The sequence below is a fragment of the Quercus suber genome, unplaced genomic scaffold (assembly GCF_002906115.3).
Source record: "Quercus suber isolate HL8 unplaced genomic scaffold, Cork oak 2.0 scaffold_180, whole genome shotgun sequence".
In the NCBI taxonomy this organism is placed as follows: Eukaryota; Viridiplantae; Streptophyta; class Magnoliopsida; order Fagales; family Fagaceae; genus Quercus; species Quercus suber.
The window spans coordinates 102,902-113,590 of record NW_027069639.1 but is presented as its reverse complement, the minus strand read 5'-3'; the positions used below and the strand labels follow the sequence as shown (position 1 = coordinate 113,590).

The 10,689-nt window shown below is 31.2% G+C and overlaps 1 long non-coding RNA gene across 1 annotated transcript; it reads right to left on the bottom strand.

Moving 5' to 3' along the window:
* Positions 1-1,819: 1,819 nt before the first annotated feature.
* On the bottom strand, positions 1,820-6,126 carry LOC111986160 (uncharacterized). Its single transcript, XR_010630846.1, has 4 exons — positions 5,612-6,126; positions 5,345-5,453; positions 4,319-4,402; positions 1,820-2,277 (listed from the first exon to the last, which is right to left on the bottom strand). It is a non-coding gene; the product is annotated as an uncharacterized LOC111986160 (long non-coding RNA).
* Between the last annotated feature and the right edge of the window lie 4,563 nt (positions 6,127-10,689).

Sequence of the window (10,689 nt, the reverse complement as noted above, 5' to 3'; positions counted from 1 at the left end):
CCACCAGAGTTCTCAAAAATCACATTATTACCTAGTAACACTTGAATAAAATAAATTGTCTACAGATACAACTAAAACTGATCAAATTCATATGGTGCTTCTTGCATTGAANTAAAGCCGCCAGAATTTAATGAATGGCACGCCCCATATACCGGAGCACCAGAAACGTGCCTTAGACAATTGAAAAGACTTCGGCACTGAGGGAGGACAAGACTTGACGAGACATAACAAGGGCTCGAGGACATCAAAACCATCCTCCCTGTCCGAGGAGCCAGGCAGCAGGATTTTGAGGGGCTATTGTGGGGCCTGAGGATTTGTCAACCCCATCCCACTTTATGTCAGGCCCAAAGGCCTATGCCGAGGAGGTAGAAACGTCTAAGGATGAAAGTACGAAGCCCAGGTTCCCAAGAAACTTAACCGAGTATGATCCTATCCTTGGCCAACCGAGATCATAGAAGAGAAGAGCAGCACCCTACCAAAGGCAACCTCCCGAAGCGTCCCAAGAAAGAGATAAGTACAATGGGACATCCATGGAAACATGGTGGAGGAGCAATTCTAAGAGGAACTGTCACCTCCACATTAAATGCCCACAACTAACATTCTGGCTACATTAATGAGGAAATGACCCATGAACAGTGTTGTCTAGGTCGCTGCAACTTACAGAAAGCTGAGGAAGGTGGCTGATGGGACAAGCACTCAAGTAGTAACGTGCATGATCAACAGATGGAGAGCCAAGATTAATTAAGAGGGAGTATATAATGTAAAGAAGTCCTCCAGAAAGAGGGGGGCACTTAGAAGCACAAAATGCTATAGTAATTAGTATCAACTGAGAGACCTATGTAACCTGATATTGAGAAAAGCAATAAGAACTACAAACCCTTCAGTTGAGGGCTGAGGACAGACTTTCACACTTCAAATCCATTTCCTAGTTATTTATCCCACTCATAACCATGTTTAGTTGTTGTAATCCTTACTAAGACCTAGTTCTAACACCTATTCTCTATAAATTCATTGTATTGGACTAGTTAGGTTTGAGTTCATTCATTCAAAGAGTAGAAGTGCTCGAATCCAGTCCCTACATATATATATAATTTAAATACTATTGATAGTTAATTTTATATTTTATTAATTCTTTAAAAAAGTTTGTAGAGGATATTATTAGGTATAAAATGTAAATTGTCCATATATTTTTTAATTATTGTGAAGCACTTTTTTTTTTTTTTTTTATGATTAATTTATTCTAGCTTCTTTGGTTTTTGTACTTAACTAGCGTTTAACCCATGCAATGCGCGGGGATCATTTTATAATTTAAGCTCACCTTTACACAACACACACTCAAAAAACTCTTTGATATGTTTGACCTTTGTGCTGCATACAAGACATGAAAAAATAATACCCCATCTGTTGTTAATATTAACAATCTTGGCTTTGCATGTCACCAATTAATTTGAACTATCTGCGATAAAATTGTATAATGTAACATTATGCTATTCCTTTTTATTTATTTAATAGATTAACAACTTTCCTAATACTTGAACAACTTGGACTTCAAAAAAGGAAAAAAGTAAGAGACCAAGCACAATTTATTAATAGGTTTCTGATATTTAGTTTTCCAAAAGTTGGCGATCTCTTGTAATGGTTTGCATTTTGATTTTCTCAACTCAAATATTTGCCTTGTTCATGCCTTTAGTTGTTATTTGTATAATATAAACCTAAAAGGTCAACAATCATGCTCAATACTTAAAATTAGGACTTAGATTCATTACTTGAAATTAGAATCTTTTTAATGTAGCACCTATAAAAATGCATACTCATAGCATTCTCAATTTTCATCAATCTTGTATTCCCAAAATAAGGCTACACTGAACAGTGCGGCAATCTAACAGAGACAAATGAATTACAATCTACAATTATATTGAGTTCAAAATTAGAATCAAATATATTACAAAACTAAAATTCATGTTGATATAAGAGTCTTAGGATGCTCAGATTACAAATCCATAGCCTAAGTACAGAAAATTAAATCTCTATAATCTAAAATAAAATAGAAAATTAAGTAAATAAGAAAAGAGTATGAAGAATAGAACTTGGTGCATAATTCTTAAGCATTTTTTATGCTTCCAAGCCTTTATTTCAGCAACTATTTTTCTATTATGTAAGAAAGTTATCCATCCAGTCCTTTAGAAGGTCCTTTTGGCATAATTTCCTTTGTGACTTTTGGAATGTCGAAGTTGATGTAGAGCTTTGTTGCCCATGTGAATGACAGTCAATAGTTACCTACAAATTTTTTTAATCAGCTAGGCATTAACATTTGTGATGTTTTCATTTAAAGTAGATGAGAATAATATCTAATAATATTTAAAAGAAACACCCAAACGATCAAATAGTTAAACTTAGAGGTGAGAAAAACATAACTTTCATTTCACAAAAATGATATAACTCTCATGCTCAACACATATTGCAAAGATCAAAACCACATCTATATTTCATGCCCAACTGACAAAACACAAGTAGCAAGGCACAAACTAATTAAGTTTAAATATAACTTAAGAAACCAAAATGCTCTAAAACAGAAAATGTAGTGAGCTCAAGTATAAGTGAAATCTGGTTTTCACTATACTTTACCCAAGGATTTCTATGGGTAATAGTGATCTGTGCAATTATTCTCATTGGACTCTATGATATATCTACTTCCTTTAATTTAATTTAACTTGGCATGATGTTTCTATGGATAATAGTGGTCTATGCAACATCTAGCTGAGCTGGTTTTTGGTTTGCACAGCATGAGAAACCAAAAAATGACATCTCTTAACCATTAGAACAGAGATTGCAAACTATTTTTCATGTTGCATCAAATGCTGTAACCTTACTTCCTACTTTTAAAGTCCTACAACAAAAGGTAAGATCCAATTCATGTCTAGTGGAATTTCAAGTGCATTGTATCATGTGTGTGATGTGTAACTGGTGTTCTCTATCTTTTACTGCTCTACAGGTGCATGATCTGTGCAAAAATCTTGCTTAGCTCCACTATTCATAAGATTTTAGTTTCAAGTTTAATACTTTTACTACTGCTTTGGTATCAGTTTATGATTTTTGGTTTTCTTTCTTGGATGTGGTGAGCACTTTTGTATACCTAACTATTCTTAGTGAAATTGCAAAGAGGGCAATCCATATAATTGCAGCCATTATTTTCGATTGCTCAAAAAGAAAAAAGAAAAAAAAAGAGCATAGCAATTTTAAATTGTACTAGATAAAGATGAAAGAAATACAGCAAACGAAGCCTAAGAAAACATTGAAAATATGGGTTGAATTGTAAAAAGTAATGCAGTAGTTCAGTGAAAATTTAAATTTGAAAAATGAAGGTTTGGACCACGACTAATCAAACCTTGATTTTGCATTTGTTAGTGGTTCATGTACAGCCCAGAATTCAGATAGCTAAAAAATCTATCAATAATTAAAATTATTTTAGTAATAGGAGGGGTAAAAATAAGTTGGTCCCAAAAAAAGAAATTAGTGGAGTACAGAGCAAAAAATGATGATATAAATAGCAAGAAGTATTTTGCTAGCAAAAAAAGAAAACCACATCAAGTCTCAAATTCACTTTTTGGAAACTGGGAAATAACGAATGAAATGTTATTGTCCTAAAAACACTAATGAAATGGTAAAATTAACAAATAAAACAGTAAATATATTGAAGTGGGTGATAGCTGGTGGCTAGAACACGTGAGCCACACATGTGGTAGGAGTTAGAGCAATCCAGCAAATTGTAACGTGAAAAAGAAACCCTCGACTTAGAGATTCATAAGTAAAAAACTGTAAAAGGGACAAAGAAGTAAGGACGAAGAAGAAGAAGAAAAAGAAGAAGGAAAGAAAAACCAGACTAAATAGTGAGTCTAGATGCCAAATACTAAGGAGTCAGAGAGAGAGACCAAGAAATGGGTCTCCTTTCACGGTCAACTCCAACTCTCCAATGTAAGTTTGTTAAAAAAAAATTTGTATACATCCTAGTTTTTTTGAATGCCCATTTAATTTTAATTTTAATTTTAATTTTAAATTTTTTTTTTTGTGTGGGATATACAAAGTTTATCACTATACAGGATGATAATCTTATCTTTAAAAAACATTATAGGGAGAGTTTGGGGGCCAAAATTGTTTATGTTCTTCTGAAAAGTTTTGCAGAACACTATCAGTAGAGACTGCAAAGTAGAAACGGGTAGTGAGAGAAAAAACTCTATTGGATACCACTAACAATGTAAAAACTCTATTCTAGAATGATCAAAACGGTAAAAAAAGGTGTTGTAAAATGAGAAGTGCAGACCTTTGAACTTGATTTGGCACTTGGCAAGAAGTCCCAGTTTTGAGATTGTTCAGCAGCAAATAGAGGAACACTTATCTGGGAAAACTGATTCAAACATATGAAACCATAAAGATGAAAAAATTGGAATTATTGTCAGTAAAAAAATTAATGGCAATGCAGGCAATCCATAGTAAAAGAGAGAAAAGAAAAAGCACTCAATATTTCAATATAAAACAAATATTGAAATCAATAGAAAAGTAAAAACACCAAATAAGAGATACGATAAAGGGAATAATTAACTTATCAAAAAAAAAAAAAGATAAAGGGGAATAATTGACAATTTCTTCTTCTTCTTTGGACTTGGCTTTCCCATTCAACACCATGAATTCATAAACAAAATTAAAAAAGTATTTGGCTTTAATTAATAGTAAACATCAAATACCAAATCAAATTCACATATAAAAACAAATGTTTTCCAAGTTTCACACTGTAACAAAGCAAAATGAAAAGAAGAAATCATAAAAGTACTGCCCATTTCATAAAGCAGAACATTCACATACAAAATGACAGTCCCTTAATACAAATAAATTCAGCAAAGAAAGAACAGAATGAATGAATTAATCATAATTTCACAAATAAAAAGGGAATGGTTTTATACAATTTGAAATGGTAATTGAATAGGAAAAAAAAAAAAAAAAAAAAACCCATGCCTACCTTCTACTAAACCCATATATTTTTCAATAGGGATAAAAGTTTTGCTGTTGGTGATGAATCAACAACAACACCGGTTTTCCAAATCAAAACCCCAGGAAAAAAAAAATTATGAACGCAGATATTAGAAAACAGGGAAAGGCTTAGTGATTTCTGTAATCCAAAATAGGGAAAGAATCGAAAATTTGAGAAAACAAACATTTTCATGGAGAACCCAAAAGCCCGAAACAAAAAATATCAAAACCAAAATCAAATCTAAACCTATCCAACAAAAAAACTCAATAAAAAGTAATGTTTCATTCCCAAATCTAAAAAAAAATATGAAGGAAAACGTACCGAGGCCGGTCCCGACTATCTAATGGTGGCAGATATGTAGCCTAACTGTGTTGATGCCCATAGAACTCTCTCCTTCTCTCTTATTTCTCTGTTTTTGCCCTCTCCAAACCTAAATCATATATAACCCCAAATTTCAAAAAATAAAATCAAAACCTAATGTTACCCAAATACCTAAATAAAAATCAATCCAACCAAATTTCTCAAAACTAATTCATATTTCATACCCATACCCAGATCTAAGAAAGAATGAAAAGAAGAAAAACTTACTAATGGTAGTTCTCTCAATGTCTGTCTCCTTCTCAACTCTGTATCGCAAGGTTTATTTTTCCTCCTTCTCTATCTCTGGATCGCAAGCATCTGTGTTAAGAAAATTGAAAAGGTAGCGAAAAGAATAATCCGAATAGGAGAAACGGAAGGCGCCCTTAAGGTGATGTCTCTCTATCTCTGATCAATTCGAAATTGGTAAGCGATCTGGAATCTGATCAATTCGAAATTGGTACCTGGTTGAACTTGACTGAAAAGCGAAGAGAAAAGCTTAATTTGAATACCAAAATTGAAAACAATCCAAACAAAATATCAAAACCTAATCATAATTAATAAAAAAACTTAAATCGAAGATAAAAAAACTTACCGGTAGTGGTCCAGCCTCTCTTTATCTTCCCCTGCGTGAGACGTTTTCATTCTCCTCTATTTCTCTGTCTCTCTTTCTCTCGATCTCTCTTTCTCTTTCTCTCGGTAGCAACCTTTCTTTTCTTTTTTTTCCTTTTTTTTAAGCGGTTAGTTTCTCCTTTTATGGCAAGAGGGGTCCAAACAGTGTTTTAAAGTAATGAAATATTATAATTTATCCCTTTTAAGCGGTACTGCAGCATTGCCAAACAATGTAATTTATCACTTTTTAACTTAAACAGCACTGGATTTTAGATAGTCGCTTTTCTTATTTGTCAGCACCTCCTTAATTATAGAAATCTACTTTCTCTTAGCTTCTGTTATTATATATTTATATAATAATAATAATAATAATAATAATATATACTAGTTATAGGCCTGCGTTGCACGGTTTTATGAAAACTTATAAAATATATGTATAAATAATTATATATTTTAATAATTATTATAACAAAATAAGTACTAATTTGTTAGTGACTTGAAGTATTGTTAAAAATAATATCAATGATTAAAAAATGTAAGAAGTATTTTTTTTCCTTTGGAAAATCTTTGAATGCTTATTTGTACACTATTTTATAATGATGGTCCAAAATTTTGCAATTTAAAACCAAAAATATAAAAAGATCAATGAAGAATTTGTTGGGAATAGAAAATTATACTAATAATTAGCAAAAAAAATATTAATTAATGTTGCAAACGGATACATAATTCTATGCACACTTTACATAAATAAATGTTGATATTCAAAATAAAAATAAAAAGTAAAAAGGGAACAACATGAATAAATCATACTTGACAAAATTTATTTCATTTTATTTGATAAATTATATAAAATAAATCCTATTAACTTAGTTTTAGTGTATTTAAATGATCTAGAAAAAATAATGAAGCATATGCTTTTGAGCCTAATCACATCTAGCAAAACAATAAAGCATTCAAAATATTGAAAGGCAATTTAAGTTCATATATTCTTGCATGAGATACGTATCTGTCCATAGTAACAATGAAAGCCTCATCTTTGAGATGAAGAATTAATATAATGCTAATAAATAAATAAATAAAAAATAAAGAGAAAGAGAACGTGGTTGATATATATATATATATATATTATATAAATTATATAAATGATGCAAAAATTCATATCTAGTTAAACGTCTAATGATGAAAGACAACTTGCAAAAATGACAAATTTAACAAAAAGAAAAACATGGCTAGATTCTTAGTTACACTGACCAAAAAAAAAAAACCAGATAATAAAACTTACATAACCATTCTAAAATCACAGTTTCCTTAACATGACAACCCTCTACAAATTGAATCTCACTACATCAAAAGATCGTCATCATTTTCTAATAAATAAATTTTTTTTTAAATGTCATATTAGAAATTGTACTATAGACAGTGTTGCTGGGATTCACAAAATCATATTATATTATATATAATAAAAAGGCAACAGATACATAGTGTTGAAAAAATCATATTATATATAATAAAAAGGCAACAAATACACAAAATCTATTCAATTTGATGAAAGAAAAATGAAATTTTAACAGTGTAAATTGTTTGCTTGCCAATATCTTACCTGTTTCTCTAATTCACCTGCACGTGCATGAGCCTCCGATCCGCTCCTCAACATCTATCGTTCCTTTTTCTGAAAATAAAAATATATATACAATAAGTAATAACATAGAAATCTTGTTGACATAGATTTAAGTTATTGGCTTTGGGAAGTCCAATGCTAATGCCTCACCTGGAGAGAAGGAACCTCACTCTGCAACGACGCGATGCTATCTAACTTTTCTTGAATGACTTTTTCCTTCGCCGCTATAATCTCTTCCTTTGATTTCAATTCTTTGGATTTCTCATCAACATGGGACTCTACAATAAATAATATATATATATATATATTGTTTACATTAAAATTTATATCCAAAAATAAAAAAAAAATCTTACGCGAAGCAGTATTTTTTTTTTTTTTGCAGTATTTTTTTTTAGAGATAAAAATGAAATAGAGTCTTAATTTTTTGAATTAGAGATAAGAATGAATTACAGTCTTGATTAATCTAATATTAATCTACAATTTTTTTGACATGAATTAGAATCCTAGTAGTATACTATTCCTTTTTAGTTCTTAAAAAATCTAAAAATTTATTAAAATTTCTGCAATTTGGTGAAGCCACATGGCGCAACCACGGTGTCTAAACCCAACTTTTATTATATATAATATGATATAGATAGATAGATAGATAGATAGATAGCTCACTTGGATGAATATTTATGATGTGGTCTTATATGTGATTCTAAAATTAAGAAATAAAACTTTTTAAGAATAAATAATTTAAGACACATGGCACAAAATTAGAACTCTAATTTGGAATTCTAATTTGAGTTTCTTTCAATTTTGCCTATTATTATATATATAGAAGGGCAAACTTCAAAATCTGTCAAGCAAATTTGTTATATGTGTTCTTCTAAGACAATCAATTCTGTACGTGATTTGAATATGATATTAATGATATGTCTCCACATAAATTTAGATGCATTTTGCAAAATTGAACTCTAATTTAGAATTCTAATTGAACTTTCTCTGAGTTTTACCTATTAATATATATATATATATATATATATCTAGTCGCAGACCCATGCAATGTGTAGGAATATTATTAATGATTATTTTATGGTTAAACTTCATTATTTGGAAGTAATAAATTTATGAATAAGTTAGTAAACTACCATTAATAATAATAATAATAATAAAAGCCTAAAGATATATAACATAATTTATCAAATTATTAAAACAAAATTTTGTCAAGAAATCATTTAAATCATCCATCAAGTTTATGACATACCCTAGAAACTTCATAATTAAATATAGTGTAAAGTAACTATGGCTTTTACAAAAACAATGAATTCAAATTGACATATTGAAAATAAATAAATAAATAAAAAGAAGTAGAAAAATAAAAATAAGACAATTTTGACATCCACCCTCTCTTCATTGGCGCCAAGAATTCAATAATTTGGGACGACTCCAATGACCACCTTTCCCTAGGTTTCAATGGTGAACTCATAACTTGATGGTGAAGGCACTAAGTGGGACTCCACGAAATAACCAAGTTTTGCAATCACAAGGCTTCACAACACTTACCTGATAGAAGTTGAGGTTGTAGGAAATTTCAAGATCAAAGTAGCAGTCATGCCTATAACTCAGAAAGATTAATGTGTTCATAATTATGAGATTACATGAGGGGATAACTTTGCTCATCTGGATTTAAGCTTCAAGTTTTATGCACTGGGTGGCCAAGTTAAAGGCGTTTTGTGCCAAACTTATGCGAGCAACCATGTGAGTAAGGTAAAGATGGGAATTGTCAGAAATTGATGTAGGACAAAATATTCTAATTAATTTCTGTAACCTTTTATATTTGGTATTTTTTTGTAATTTTCGTTATTTTAGGTTTAGGGCATTTATTTCCTTATTTTTAGGTGCATTTAATGTTTTTTAGGTCAAATTTGATTCCTGTTATGGTTAGGTATCAATTAGGAGTTAATTTAGATTATATTTTCTTGTCAGTCAAGTTTTAAGGAGCCCTTAAATAGGCTCCTAAGTTTGTAAACGTTTTTCATAGACTATTATCAATAAACACAGATGTTTGGTCAAATTTTCTTTTTTGGTGGATTCCAGTTTTATCTTCTTGTGGATTCAGAGAAACCCCTCGTGAATTCGAGGTTTACTACCAAAAACTAACAGTTTAGTTTCTGTTCCATCAAGAGAGCATCGTGTGTGCTCTTCTTTAGGCTTCCGTGACATTAGTTGGTATCAGAGCCTTGACTTACCCTTATCTGATGGCTAACTGGCGAGACGGTGACCACCACAACAATGACGGCGGTGACGACGTCAACAACCCAGTCCTCACTAGGGCTGAGTTCCTCAAGTTTCGTGAAGAGGCTCATGATGAGCAACAATTTTATGAAAAGAGTCAGAAAATTATGGGTGAAATCTAGCAAAAGATTGCTACTCTTCTTGCTAGGAAATCATCTCACAATAACAATGTTCAATATATTCAAAGACACACTCCTAACTACAAGAAAATTCCGTTCTTTCATGGAGATATGTGTAAGATGGATTTTATTGACTAGCTTCTTGATTTGGAAGGGTATTTTAATTTTTGGAAGATTTGTGATGAAGAAAAAGTGCGGCTTGCATCTAATAAATTGGACAATGAAGCAGAGGAATGGTAGGAAGACATTCAAATCGATAGAAACGGTAAGGTAAGCATCCAATCTGCTCTTGGCAGAGAATGAAAAGAGTATTAATTGATTTATGGTTTCCTAACGACTATTATGATATACTAGATTATACAAGTGTTGATAACAGTCAAGTCCATGTGAAAAGAGTATTAATTCATATGAAAATCAATATGTTCACAACATGAAAGGTCAAAACCAAAATTATCACAGCCAAGTCCATGTATCAAGTAAAGGAAAGAGTTTGAGGGTTGAGAAGAAGCAGCCTATTTCTAGAGAAACTTTTGAAGTGGTTAAAAAAGGTCAAGACTTGCAACAATTTGTTGAATTGAAACTTGAAAAGAAGATTGAGTTGATTGTGGAAGATCACAGAAATCAAGAGATAGTAATTATTGAGAATATTGTGGAAGATCCACTTGGGGTCAAAAGTGAGG